Source organism: Pelodiscus sinensis, chromosome 1, assembly GCF_052426305.1.
Source record: "Pelodiscus sinensis isolate ZL-2025 chromosome 1, ASM5242630v1, whole genome shotgun sequence".
NCBI lineage: Eukaryota > Metazoa > Chordata > Testudines > Trionychidae > Pelodiscus > Pelodiscus sinensis.
Genome location: NC_143052.1, coordinates 263,605,196 through 263,620,476, shown reverse-complemented (window position 1 = coordinate 263,620,476; position 15,281 = coordinate 263,605,196).

Here is a 15,281-nt window from a genome sequence, read left to right as displayed (position 1 = left end):
CTATCGAATCAATGTGGGGTTTTTTTTTGTTATTATTGACTCCGTCAAATGTGATCTTACACATCAATTTGAGTCACTGAGACAAATTTGTACCCTTTCTGGATTTCTTTGAGAGTTCAGTGATGAAGATCTATATTCAGCATCTGAACAGTTTCAACAAAGGTACAACAAAGAAATTTCAAGAGATCTCTTTGACAAGATTCTCTTCCTGAAATGTATACATTTCAACAACTTTAAATCAGACTGCCAGGCAAAAGAACCTCTTCAAGAAATATTCAGTCTTGGCTTGTCGACTGTATTTTCTAATATCTCAAGTGCATTACGTATTTTTTCAGTCTCCCTGCATCAGTGACTTCAGGTGAATGCACATTCAATGTGTTAAAAACAAATAAAGACTTAACATTGTTCTACAATGGGATAAGAACATTTGAATGGGCTTGCGATGTATAACATTAACAGTGGTGTTGCACAGAACTCTAATGTTTCTTCAGTAATAAACATGTTTGCACACAACAAAGCCAGAAAAGCATTCCTAAAATGAAGAGTTTTGCTTGCAATGGAAACTCACCATTCAAATTACATTTGTAATATACATGCAATTGGTACTATGATGTAACTGTTAATAAATAAATGTCTCAAGTGTTATTTTTTGTATATTCTTTTTGTTTTTCATATGACCTTGTGGATGAGAAGTTAGATACGTCAAGGACTTGGGGTGGAGCTAGGGTGGGGCCTCTAAACTCAAAGTGGCCCAGGCCTCTCTCATTCTCTGAGAAGGCCTGAATGTGGAATATATGCCATTGGATAAGTGTTTGAGCACAGCAATTAGCCAGAGAGATTTGTGAGATGCTTGCTTTACCAGTTTTAATAATATTTTTATTAAATTTGGGTTGCCCTATGCCAATATTTTCTAGTCCTTGAGTAACATTTTCAAAAGTGACTAAGACATTTTCAAAGATATTTAGGCACCTCAAGATGCAGATCAATATCTATTGGCATTTCAAAAGCATCAGGATTCAGGATCTTCAGCACACTTAACTCTAGGTAATATAATGAGTCCAGCAGACCTGAAGTATACTGACTGAGTGGCAGAGGCTACACTGCCTCATTGGCTGGAGGAATGAATACACTGGATTTTCATTCCAGCAGTAACAAAGTGGTAGCTGCTCAAATCATTTGTCTGTGGCTACCTTATCTCCTACACCTGATTGTTCCCAGTCTTGCTCCTTCCAGGTAACCTTAAGGTCTCTAACCTTAAATTCTGATTTCTGATTTTGGCTTTTACCCTAGATTCTGACCTTTGTCGCCTTCCCTAACCACTAAACATGAATATCTCATGCTGCAGTCTCTAAAAAAAAGTACCTATTTATGTCTTGAGTTGTCTAAATGCCATTGAAATATAACCCTTGATGACTTAGGAATGCACTGAAACTTATACTCCCATGTGAATAAGTCACTTTGGGTATGTCTACACTACCCTCCTAGTTCGAACTAGGAGGGTAATGTAGGCATACCGCACTTGAAAATGAAGCCCGGAATTTGAATTTCCCGGGCTTCATTTGCATAAGCGGGGCGCCGCCATTTTTAAAATCCCTCTGGTTCGAACCCCGTGCAGCGCGGCTACACGGGGCACGAACTAGGTAGTTCGAAGCCTAGTTCGAACTACCTAGTTTGTGCCCCGTGTAGCCGCGCTGCACGGGGTTCGAACGAGCGGGGTTTTAAAAATGGCGGCTCCCCGCTTATGCAAATGAAGCCCGGGAAATTCAAATCCCGGGCTTCATTTGCAAGTGCGGTATGCCTACATTACCCCGCTAGTTCGAACTAGCGGGGTAGTGTAGACATACCCTTTTAGAAAAGCCTTATTACACGCTTAAGAAACTAAGAACTGCATCTACAAAGGTACTTAATCTTATGATGTCTAACCCCTAAGCATTCTGTCATCCAATTAGATGCCTGGACTTCCCATACAATGTAAGGTATCCTAATGTAAGGTATCAGGAAGCTAAGCAGGGATCAGTCTAAGGTAGCTGGGAGTGAAACAAAAATTAAAGTTAATTTCAACGATATTTAAGTTTCTGCTTCCCATTGATCTGGTCCTCTAGGCACTTGATCTATATTCAATATTCTCAGCCTTAAACGTCCTTCTCAAGTGTATAGGCCAGCTCAATCCATATACTATCAGGTGTGCGCCACACCTTTCCTTTGGGAAAAAAAGTCAGAGAGAACCACTCTATTGAACCCACCAGCCTATTCATCAGATCACTCACCTGAGATGTGTGATAGCTGGGTTCAGTCTTTGCTCTGAATAAGGTAGAACAGGACATGACTGGGACCACATGGATATTGAATAAATTCCTGACCTACTTGCCCCCATCTGTCTCTGATGTGATGTCCAAATCCACTGACATGCTGTGAGCATGTGTAACACCAACATGTGGAACCGAACCTGAGACCTCTGGAGCTTAGCACAGCTTGAGCTAAAATCCAGCTGCCTCTCAACTAAAGCTGTAGAGCAAACTATTCTTTCTGTCTGTAAGGGGTCTAAATATTACTAGGTGGGACAATATACCAATATACCACAATATGCGTTACACATGCCAATAGGATCAGGATTAGCTGGCAAGATAGGTGGGAGTATGTCCATTTTGAGAATCCTACTCGATAGTCACTAAAGGTATGGCTACAGTAGCAACCCTACTTCAAACTAGGGTGGCTAGTGTAGCCATACCCTAAGATGTCAGATTCAGCAATAGAGTGAAGGAGCTCTTCAGCTGTCAGTCAGCATTAATGATTAGGCAGCTTTGCACAAGCCCATAGATGGAAGCATCGGTACGTAGGTGACTGTAGTATTAGGCAGCACAGAAGTGTGGTTTTGAAAACATCTGTGGTAGCTAAACGGTGGACCTAGATGCCTAATGAGACACAGAATATCTCTGGGGATATTCCCTAAGTCATGTTGGAAAAATAGGAAACTCACATTTCACTTCACAATCTTGATTTTTTTTCTAATTTACTATTGAGTAACTTAAAAAATTATTTAAATATTATTTATATTTAATAGCTGCAGTGAATGAGTGCAATATTTCTACTTTTGATATACAGTTGTTGCAGTGGATGTTCAGAAAATAGTCAAGTGATCAACTTTTGGGTCTTTTTGGAGCTGATTGTAGAAATGAGAAATGAGACCTTAAACCTTGACCCTTTTTTTTTCATGTTTTTCATGGTATTTCTTTTTTAACCTGAAGGGCCCAATTCTATTGTGACTATTGTTTGACCCAAATAGAGTTCAGTTGCACAGGACATTACGCCAAAGTCCAGAATCCTGAGTTGTAATTTGATGAGGGAAAAGGCACTGTAATCTTTTTATGGTTCAGACAGAGACTTTCAAATTCATTTTATATCAACATTGAGATTTGGTTCAGAGGTTAAAGTTAGGACACTGGCATCCTCGTAAAGGATTAGTCAACTAGCAAAGAACAGTGTACCACCAGTGAAATGTGGAGTGTGACAAGTTTCATTTACAGAATTTGTAGCCATGAACGATAGCGTCTCTCTATAAACAAACCAAGATTGATAATATTGCTGCATTCACTCCTAAAGGCTATTATCTCAGTTTTTCCCTATGTCATCTCACTTGCAATAAATGTTGGAAGCCATGAAAAATAACTCTGTATTTTAAAGCAAGCCTGAAGAATAGCTTGACAACTATTGGACAGAGTCAGCTGTCTGTGCTGTTTCTGAATTATTACTCTATAGAAATATATATAAAAACAATATTTAGAATTTGAACAACAAAGGTAAAGAAATGTAGACTCAAACCTCAACATTATCATGAACTGTTTTAACCCTAGGAAATACTATATGCTAAGGTACACAAGAGCATGCTTGTAGAAAGCAAAAAGCAGATAGAAATAGCCTTAGGGTATGTCTACACTGCCACCCTAGTTCGAACTAGGGTGGCTAATGTAGTAATTCGAACTTGCAAATGAAGCCCAGGATTTAAATATCTTAGGCTTCATTTGCATGTTCCCAGGTGCCGCCATTTTTAAATGCCCCGTAGTTTGAACTACACGCAGCATGGGCTAGGTAGTTCGAATTAAAGCTCCTAATTTGAACTACCGTTACACCTCCTGCAATGAAGTGTTTTTCTTTATGGAAAGCAGGAATTATTATTTCAAAATAACCAGCCTGTTATTTTGAAATAATGGGCTTGGTAGAGTGGATGTTCCACCTTTTATTTTGAAATAAGGGGAATTATTTCAAAATGACTCCCTACTGTAGACAAAGACTTAGATGTCCCCCTGTCATCAGAACAAAAAGGGGATAGGAAAAGGAGGAAATTTCACAATGTAAATGAAAAGAACTGCACTATCAAAAGACTTTGACTTTGAGAGCCTGACACAGATCCAATAACCATATGATTTCCTTATATCATCTGCCAAGAAGATATGATATTTTATAGAATAACATTGAGAGCTTGAAGTAGTTAACACTGAGCATCAAAGTTTCATCCAGGATGTGGGAATATGTTCATAAACAGTATAAGTGAACAATCACCTGTCCTGCCTACTGGCAATACAGATTTTCTCTCACTGTAGACACATTTTAAAAGCTGTTTCTTCTTATACTTAAAGCAGATAGAAAAATCTTTTCGATTAATGGATTTTACTACATTGTAAACTTACAAGGTTATAGACCTTGGTTCCTATCACTGTGACAAAGCATCAGGGAGAATTTACATATGAGTCACACAGCAGCTGTCAGAATCAGAAAGTCATCCTGTCCAAACCTGTCTGACAGCTGCTGTATACCTCTCATATGTAAATTCTTTCTTGTGCCTTGTTAAAGTAATAAGAACCAATGTCCATAACCTTGAAAACTCCAACATAGTGAAATCAAAAACGTTTTTCCATCTGTTCCAAGTGAATGAAGATGCAGATATTTGAAATATAGCCGGTGCATGAAAATCTGCACAGGCAACAGCTAAGGAAGGAGACTGGTCACATTTAAGGATTCAGTATGACAGTCTGATGTATGTTAACTGCTCCAGGTACTGTTCTGATTTATGCCAAGAAAAAATAAATAATAATTCTTGTTGGATAGTAAATGAAAATAATAGATAAAGGTAACTAAGTTATGGCAAGCTCTGTCATACTCTGCTTAGGATGGGCAGGAGAAGTTGTATGAATATGCAAAATGCTAATTATTCATTTAAATCCCTATACATAAAGTTGGAATTTAGTTTTAATCTTAGAGAGTTTGTAGTAATTGTTCTGAAAGCTTAAAAAAGATATCAAGCCATCATTTTAAAATATAAAGGCAAATTTCCATTTTTAGTTGAATAATAAGTGTGTGTGTGTGTATGTTTATGTGTGTGTATGTGTTTCTGTGTGTAATAGAATTGCTTTTGAAGTTTCACAGAGGGTAAGTGGCTTAGCTGATTTGTTGGTTCTTAAACGTGGAAGATGTGTTAATGAACAAAATCAGGATCTTTCAAAGTACTTAGTGAGTTGGTGGATCTCAAAGTTACTGGACTTACTTGAGATAACACATTAAGTGAGGTCTGAGCATCTTTTGAAAATCAAATCCTATTAAGTTGTTTGAAGTTGGACACCTAGAAGTTGAGATAAATAAACACTATGCAAACTCTTGGCCAAAACCATCATTAAGTATCTTTTCCCTTTTTAAAACAAACACTACAAGGATTCCAGGTTTACACTTTCTCTATTTTCTACGTGAATTTGATGAGATAGCTATTTTTTCTACTATTCTTTGGGGTTTGAGTCAGCTTCCCCTTACACAGATGTAAAGTACAAGAGTAACCCAGTCAAATTGAATAGATTTACATTTTTCATAATCTCAGTATTTTTAGCATGGCAGTTGCTAATAAACAACAAAACTAGAAAGTCAATTATCTCTACTATGTTTACTGCACATACTAAAATTTAATATACAGGCAGTCCCCGGGTTACATACAAGATAGGGACTGTAGGTTTGTTCTTAAGTTGAATCTGTATGTAAGTCAGAACTGGCATCCAGATTCAGCCGCTGCTGAAACTGACCAGCGGCTGACTACAGGAAGCCCGAGGCAGTATTGCTCTGCCCAGGCTTCCTGGAATCAGCCGCTGATCAGTTTCAACAGGCTGAATCTGGACGCCAGTTCTTACATACAGATTCAACTTAAGAACCCCAGTCGTCCCCAAGTCAGCTGCTGCTGAAACTGATCAGTGGCTGATTCCAGAAAGCCCGGGGCAGAGCAACTCTGCCTCGGGCTTCCTGTAGTCAGCCGCTGGTCAGTTTCAGCAGCGTCTGACTTGGGGATGCCTGGGGCAGAGCAGCTTGGGTGCTGCTGGGTTGCTCCAGTAGCGCCGCTCCTCAGCGCTACTGGACCAACCCAGCAGCACCCAAGCTGCTCTGCCCCAGGCGTCCTGATTCAGCCGCTGCTGAAACTGACCAGCAGTGGCTGAATCAGGACGCCTGGGGCAGAGCAGATGGGGTGCTGCCGGGTTGGTCCAGTAGCACCCAGAGCGGCGCTACGGGACCAACCGGCAGCGCCCCAGCTGCTGTACCACAGGCATCTGGAGCAAAGCCGCAGAGCACAGGGACAGTGGGACAGCCCAGATGCGCCGCGGCTGTCCTGCTGCCCGCGTGCTCCACGGCTTTGCTCCCCGTCCCCTGGTCTGCTGGTCTCCAGCAGACCAGGGAGACGGGGAGCAAAGCGGAGCAAAGCCGCAGAGCATGCCGGCAGCGGGACAGCCGCGGGGCATCTGGGCTGTCTGCTGCCCGCGTGCTCCATGGCTTTGCTCCACTTTGATCCCCGTCTCCCTGGTCTGTTGGTCTCCAGCAGACCAGGGAGACGGGGAGCAAAGCCACGGAACACACCGGCAGCAGGACAGCCACGGCGCGTCTGGGCTGTCCGCTGCCCGCGTTCTCCACAGCTTTGCTCCGCTTTGCTCCCCGTCTCCCTGGTCTGTTGGTCTCCAGCAGATCAGGGAGACGGGGAGCAAAGCCGCGGAACACGTGGGCAGGGGACAGCCCAGACGCGCCGCGGCTGTGCCGCTGCCAGCGTCCTCAGAGGCTTTGCTCCACGTCTCCCTGGTCTGCTGGTTTTCAGCAGACCAGGGAGATGGGGAGCAAAGCCGGGGAGCACGCCGGCAGCGGGACAGCCGCGGCGCGTCTGGGCTGTCCGCTGCCCGCATGCTCCGCGGCTTTGCTGCCCGTCTCCCTGGTCTGCTGGAAACCAGCAGACCAGGGAGACGGGCAGCAAACCCCATTCGTAAATGCGGATCCGACATAAGTCGGATCCGCGTAACTCGGGGACTGCCTGTATACAATTTGAAGAATTCTGATTCAAAGTGTCACAGACAAAAAGTACACTCTCATGTGTCTCATTTTTCCTTTCGTCTTATCAGAACCTCTGCAGCATGTATTTAGTCTAGTTTTGACTTTGGCTGGACTCTCAAACAACAAAAAAATCACATACACAATGACAGATGTCATGATTCAGTGACTTTGTTCAGAAACTACTGACTTTTCATTACCTAAGAAGGTTAGTTCTAGCAAATGCAAAGTTATACAATTCCTAATAGAATAAACATTCTAAACTTGATGAATCCTTCAGGCTTGTCCTCAAAGAATAACCCGAAGGCTGCATATTTAGGATCAGAATGAAACTGCATTTTGCTGTTCATAAGTCAGAAAACTCAACATTGATTGACTGTTCCCTTAAGCTCATCAGAGGGAGAATGGTTAACTACAGCTGCAGTGAGGAGAAGCCTGTTGTATGCCAGCACCTGGAGCATTATTTGCACATCATCTCAATAATAAATGTAAATTCTCATCTGAGACATTACCTCAAGAAGCATGTTTTCTTACTCTTAAAAAGCTGCTAGCTACAATATCTGGGCTCATCAGACATCTTCAAGGTAAGACTGCTTCCTAAAATACTCCTACTATCTTTAGGCTACCAAGTGTGCTACTGAATTATAGCATCGTGTTTAGGTTTGTATAGAGTTTTTAACACTGTACACAGTCACAAAACTTTAGATTGTTATAATAATGGATTTGCTGTGTAAAATAATGGATTTGCTGTGTAGATACTCACAGGAAGAGTGCTCTATTTCGAAATAAGTGCTGCATAGATGCTCCCAATTTCAAAATAAGCTACGCAATTAATGTAGATCACCTTTTAAGTTTTTGTGTGTGATAAACTTTTAATTCTAGTTGTTTAATAAACTTTATATATAATCTGGCAATCAGCTTGTCTTCATATTCATAATAACGCACCAGTTATTAGAAAAATTTAATAACGAGAACGTTAGCACAAGGAATTCCAAGATTTTGAAATAAGTCTATAAGAACCATTGTTGTTAACACCCCAAACCGTTATTTACATAATTTATTATGTGTTACTGTGTTCTAAAAGAACCCCTTTATAAAACTGAAGCAAAGATTTGAAAGTGGAACAAGTAAGAGATGGAGAAAGCAAAAGAGTGAAGCAGCAGTTAAGAGTTTAAAGCAATTAACATTATTTGTCAGGGAAAAAATGCTAGGAGCCCTGACAGACAGAAGCAGGGCCTGCAGTGCTAATGGTAGTGAGTGGGGCTGGTGAACAGCAGGGAAGCACTGACCTCCCCTATTCTAGCAAACTCCCTGGTTAGGGATTGCTCCGCTCCTAAGGGTGCTGGATATGGAAGGTCCAACCTGTATATTAGTTCTGTGCTCCTGAAAGTTAATGAGAAGTAATATGGTATTTGCACACTTGTGTCCCTAAAGATTTCTTTGTTATGTGACTACTTACCTGGATGAGATTTATTTTAATGGGAATATCTGAAGAAAAGTTCTTGCCTGGAATGGATTCTTGGGAAAGGATTCGTGAGGATACCATTTTACTTTTTTATTATGTTTATAAATATAATCTCTGTGCTCATTTAACAGATATCAGAGCCACATTTCAGGGAAAGGGCTACAAAAAGACAGGATGATGTAATGACTTGTTTTTGTCACATGATTAGCCAAATACAGTGAAAGCTTTTCATCTGGATAGTTTCTGTACTTATCTACTCTTACATTTAACATTGGCTCATTATTTTCCAGCTGGAAAGAGGAACCTGGATTTGAGACTAGGTTCTAATTATTATTTATACATTTCACACTCTTGAAAATGATCATCCCCTCAGACAGCTGGAAGTGTCTTTAGAATGCAGTTTCATGTGCCTAAAAAACTGGTCACATAATTTATATGACAGCCATGTAATGCAGTTTTTTCATTTCAGTTATAAAATTGTCTGAGATATGTATGTTAAAAAAGATCATGGTTGTTCAAATATATCTCTTCCAGTAAAGTCTACATTTCTTTCTTCTTCTATTGTTTTTAATGCTGTCTAGGGACTCTCTTATCATGAAGTCAATACAATATAACTTTAGGAAGACAAACTACAAATTCGCAGACTAAGTTTTCAACATACTGAACATTGTCATCTCCCATTTTATGTAAAGTTTATGTAGGTACTCAACACCTTGCAAGTGCACTCAGCAGTTCATAAGGACATTTAGCACCTACTAAATATGAATTGATTCCAATACAACTTTACCATGTACTTAAAGATTCCCATTTTGAGGCCTCTAGGAAGTACTAAGTGGTTGCAAGATTCTCAGTGTGTTGCTGGGTAAAACCTCAGAGGAGTATATGTGGAGAGGCCCTAACAGAAGGGGAAGGTTGGAGGGTCATTTGGACTGGGCCTTAGGAGACAAAGGGGCCTCAAATTTTGATATTTTTCTATCAAGTAATATCAATTCATTATACTCCTTGCAGTTAAATCAGAGACAACAAATGAACTTATATACGCCTGCAAATTAGATTTAAATCGTTATGGGAACTCAGCTCTTTGCCAATATTTTGGTCACATGCGAGTTTTCATGGGAGTGATTGGGGACTGGAGTAACTTCTTTCATTAGTGAGTCTATGTTATGAAACGCTGTTTGTAGTCTTTGCATAGTTTAGAGGTTTTGAAAGTCATAATTAATTCTCTTACTGTAAAGTGGTTTGGCTTGGTCTGAAGGTGAGTTTTATCTTTAAATTATATGTTTATCTCTGCATAGGAGATTTTTGTATTCCTGTTTTTTCTTATGCGTCTTCATATACAATAACCATATCAGGCTCACCTCTTTGTCCAGTTTTAGATTCACCTTTAAAGGCTTTTTTTTGTGATAATAAACTTTTAATTCTAGTTCTCTAATAAACTTTTATCTAATTTGGCAATCACTCTGTGTCCATATTCATAATAAAACTCCAATTATTAGAGAAATTAAATAACAGGAACATGTTAATGGACAAAATTTCAAGACTTTGAAATAAGGCTATATGGGCCATAGTAAGTAATACCAACAAAGGGTTATTATATAATATATATTGCAAAGTATATACAATTAAAATGTTGTGTAATCAATAGACTTTACTGAATTAATTTATTGTGTTACTGTGTTTAAAAGAACCCTTTTATAAAAATGAAGCGAAGATTTTAAAATGGTGCTAGTAAGAGACGATGCAAGCAACAGAGTAAAGTAGCAGCTAAGAGTTTAAAGCCAATAATAGCATTTCACATAGAAAAGATGTCTCGGTCATTGGATGGAGACATACTGACAGTGACACCTCCATTTCTGATCATGAAAATTTTGTACCCACAAATGACATTTCAATGCCACTGCCTCAAAATGAGGAGGTCATTTATCAAGACGCAGAAATGCCAACAGTAGTGATAGATGCAGAATCTACACTCTATTTAGAGACTGTGCAGACAGAAAATGAGGACCTCAGAGATGCTGCACAGCAAGAGAAGAACTTATGACTAGCACAAGACACAGTGTAACAAAAGTAGCATCAGAACTAATATCGGACTTCTTGATAAGAACAATATTGCTCAAATTCAGTTGTTTCTCAAAGTTAGTTGTGTTCAGATTCCAAGTAATACACTGAAAGATGCTGAAAATCATGTTTTTCCCATTTGTCTGCTGACAAAAAGGCTTCCAAATGGAGAGATCTACACAAGAGACTGGCTTTGCTGGAGCATGGAAAAGTAGGCTCTGTACTGTGTACCGTGTTTCATTTTTAACAGTAATACTTCAAATGAATCTGTACTGTCTGATACATCCAGTTGGAGCATCAGTAGAGATTGGAGGAAGTTGAAAGACTGAATACCTGCACATGAAACTTCAGTATCACATAAAGATAATTGTGTTACATGGAAATCAGCTCGTAGAGCAGCACTAGATGACAGTTCAATTGAAAACTTACTCCTAGGTGAAATAAACACAGAATCTGATAACTGGAATAAATTCCTTGAGCACATATTGAATGTCATTCTTTTTCTTTCTGAATAGGGATTGGATTTGTTTGGTTTCAGTCAATGTATCGGTGACCCTACACACGGAAACCTTCTTGGTATACTTTAGATTTTTAGCAAATATGACCCGCTTTTATCAGGCCATGTTAAGCATTTTCATGACTCACAAGAAAGTGAAACATGCATGCAAGTCCATTATCTATCTACCAGAATACAAAAACAAGTTTATTGAGCCTTGTGGGACATCGGTGTAAACAACAATTTCTTAAGAGATCCATGTGAAGTACTTTTCAATTATTATTGATGCATCTCCAGACTGTTCTCATAAATAATAGAGGACCTTAGTTGATTGATATGTTAAAATTGCAGGAAGTTCAAAGGTTTCAATGGAAGAACGATTCATTTTGTTAGATAATTTTATAAAAAAACCTGGAAAAGAAATTCCTGTTCATGTATTAGACATTCTGGAAAGCTTCCAATTAAATTTTCAAGTCTGCATTGGACAAGCCAATGACAATGGATCCAATATGATTGGGAAGTACAATGGAGTACACGCAGTCCTTCATGAGCAAAATCAAACTTTATTTTCTCCAGTTGTGGCAACCACACACTAAATCTTGATTGCGCTGAATCATGCAAAGAAGCAATCACACACTTTGGAACAATCCAGCACTTGTACATCTTCTTCAGTAGCAGTCCTCAAAAGTGGGAAATTCTGAAGCAGCAGCTGCCTGTTTCCCTTCATGGCATGCCCAGAATGGTATGGTCAGCATGAATTGATGGCTTTAAACCAGTTGAACAACATTTGGATTCTTGAGAAAGTCTTTAAGTGAGCTCAGATCTCTTACTCTCACAACACAGGGTTGCATGAGGTAGTCATGGGGGCTCTGTGTAGTGCCCCTGCCCCAAACTCCAGTTCCATAGCTCCCTTTGGCCAGGAACCACAATCAATGGCAACTGTAGGGGTAGTGCTTGTGGGCATGGGCAGCGCCTAGAGGCCCCTGACCCCTGTGCCTGGGAGCCAGAGGGAGATGTTGCCATTTACAGGAACTGCATGGTGCCAAGACAGGCAGGCAGAGAGCTTACCTTGGACTCATTGCACTTCTGATTGGGAGTTACCTCAGGTAATTACCACCATCAGCCAGATCCTGCAGTCCCTGATATTCCAGACTGGTGAAAGTGAGCGACAGTGGGGGAGAACGAGTGGTGGAAGAGGGATTTGATGCAGTGAGTAGGGGAAGGAACCTTGGAGAATCGGTGAGGCTGGGGCAGGGGAAGGTTGTTCAGGTTTGTAGAATTAGAAAGTTGGCAAGCATATGTTCTACCTGTGGCCTGGCAGTGTCCTTTTGTAGCTAATTCTGTACCTTTTCTATTTACTGGTCCTCTATTTTCCATGTCTGCTTCTAGACAGTATGGATCCCTACTATCTTTCTATTAAGTTCCTTTCATCCCAAGGAATTGTATCCATATAGCTTCTTCTGCCTCTCAGTTTAACTCCACTGTATAAGATGAGTCTTCTGTAGCAGATTTATCTGCATTCATTGCTGGCTTTGTCATCCAGACCACTGTACAGCTGGCTCTACACTACCACCATTCTACTTGGCTCATAGGTTCTCTGACTGTGATTTCACCAAGATCTTGGCCTGCTTGCTAGGTTATGATCCTAATCCAAACAGTGAAACAGAAGAGGGGATTATGTTACCTGATATATCTCTGTGTTCCAGCATGACAGGATTTTCCTTAGACTTGATTCAAAAAGGGTCCTAGGCACTGATGTTCTCTCCTGTCTCTTTTGCTTGAATAAAATGCAATCTTTCAAAATTTTCAGGTTGCGGAAAGGTCTCTGTTGAGAACCTGAATTTACATGACTGTTAGAAAAAACTTCACTGAGCATTCATGAAAATGATCATGACATATAGAGCATGTATGTGTGTTTTGGAGTGTGTGCACATGTGTGTGTAAATGCAGCTGTTATATTGTGCCTTTCACCTTCAGGAATAATAAAGTGCTTTATAAAAGAGGTAAGTATCAGTAACCCATTATACAACTGGGCAACTAATGCTCAGAGAGGTGAAGCTACTTCACAAAGGTAACACAGTAAGCCAGTGGCAGAGCTGATGATTAAAGCAAAATCATTAAACTTTTTTATTAATATAATTACTCCCACGTTGCTCAAGGGATATAATTTTCATGTGTCCCTAAAGTGCTAGGCAACATGTGGGATATCAGGAAAACAGCAAATAAATATAAAGAATACCAATATTTTATTACAGATATTAGTATAACAGTTAAACCCTGAAAAATGAATGAAAAATCTCCTGTCTGGATTCAAATTATTCAATGCAACCACAAAAATGCTGCCAAAAAAAGGCAGATGATTTTAATTGTTAATGTCAGAGGCACCTAACCCCTAGCTTAAGTTTCATATGGCTTAATTGTTCAGCATAAGGTTCTCTTCTCATGCCTGAGGATATCTGCCAAATTTTGTGATGCATCTTTAATACAAGATAGCTTCTTCCTCTCGGTTTTCACCCAGACCCCTCTACTGGAAGAAGGAGAGGGAGAAGACACAGGATTGAACTAATCATTGTCTGATAGTTTCTCCCTTAATATATCCCTTCAGGTGCCAGAGCTATCCTTCTCAATATCCTTTCTGAGAACCCAGTGGCAGCTTGAAGTCAGGGCTTTGGTTATCTTCACTGTTGTTGCCTTTCCTCCTAGCTGCTGCCCTGTATTGTAGTGAGAAAGAAATCCATGTTGCTAGGAGTATGGAATTGAAGAGACTCGGTGTTTGCTTTATCTTTTTGAGTTACAAGAAAATATAACTACAAAGGAAACCCTGTTCCCTCCCTATGCATCATTGGGTGTTAGGCAGGCAGTGAAGCAGTGCAAATGTTTGAGTGACATTGAAGGTGAGACACACATGGCTGCTTTGAGTAATGTATTATATGACCCTGTGGTAAAAATATGACTATGAAACCAAGAAAAAGCAGCAAAAAAAGCATAATTGGATAAAATATGACAAATACACATTGGGAAAAATAACATTTGACATACTGAAAAAAGTAACAATCTTTAGGTCTGATTTGCACAAGATGGGATTTCCAAATTTTCACTAAGTTATGTGTGTTTTTGTCATCTCAAGATAGGCACTTAACGATCGAGTCTTCCCAGAATTGCTAGTCACGTAGGCCCAACTGTATAATATGTATGAGTTATTCCACGCAGTGTTCCAAGGTTTAAGTAACTTAGTTGGCTGAGTCTCATTTTTAAAAGTGAATTGGGCATTTAAATAGAGTCAGGCTTTCAGGTTCCAAATCATTTTAAAATAGGACTACATAGTAGCACGTAGGCCAAAATCCTGAAACCAGTGGGACTTAGGAGCCTAAATACCTTTGAGCACCTGGACCTTAGAGTTTACTATGTAGAGCAATAACTTTTAAAGACAGCTATTAAAATGTTAGCATTAGTGAAAAGTTAGGCCTGAATATTCAGATGGAGTAACATTAAAGGCCCCCAGCCAGATCCAGCAACTCAGGAGAAAATTATATTTAATGGATACTGCTGACAGTCTGTCCTTAATGGTTTGCAATGCTATTTGTTAATCAAATAACATTCTGAGTGATAAAAATTGAGTGCCAGTAGTACAAAATAAATAGTATATCATCATCTATTGGGCTTAGTACTTTCATTCATGCAGGAGTGCATAGAAATCTGTCAAGAATACTGGAAGAGGCTTAGTTTACTCTCTATATTTCTTATAGAATGATGACTGGAAAGATAACCAGGAACTATAAAATTACTGGACAAAGTTGATCTATTACATCATGCTTTGAATTCCACTTTGAACCATCTTTCTTTGCTCACTTTATTAACTCTTTTGAGCCCAACTCTTAGGGTACATCTAGACTATACCTCTCTGTCAACAGAGAGATGTAG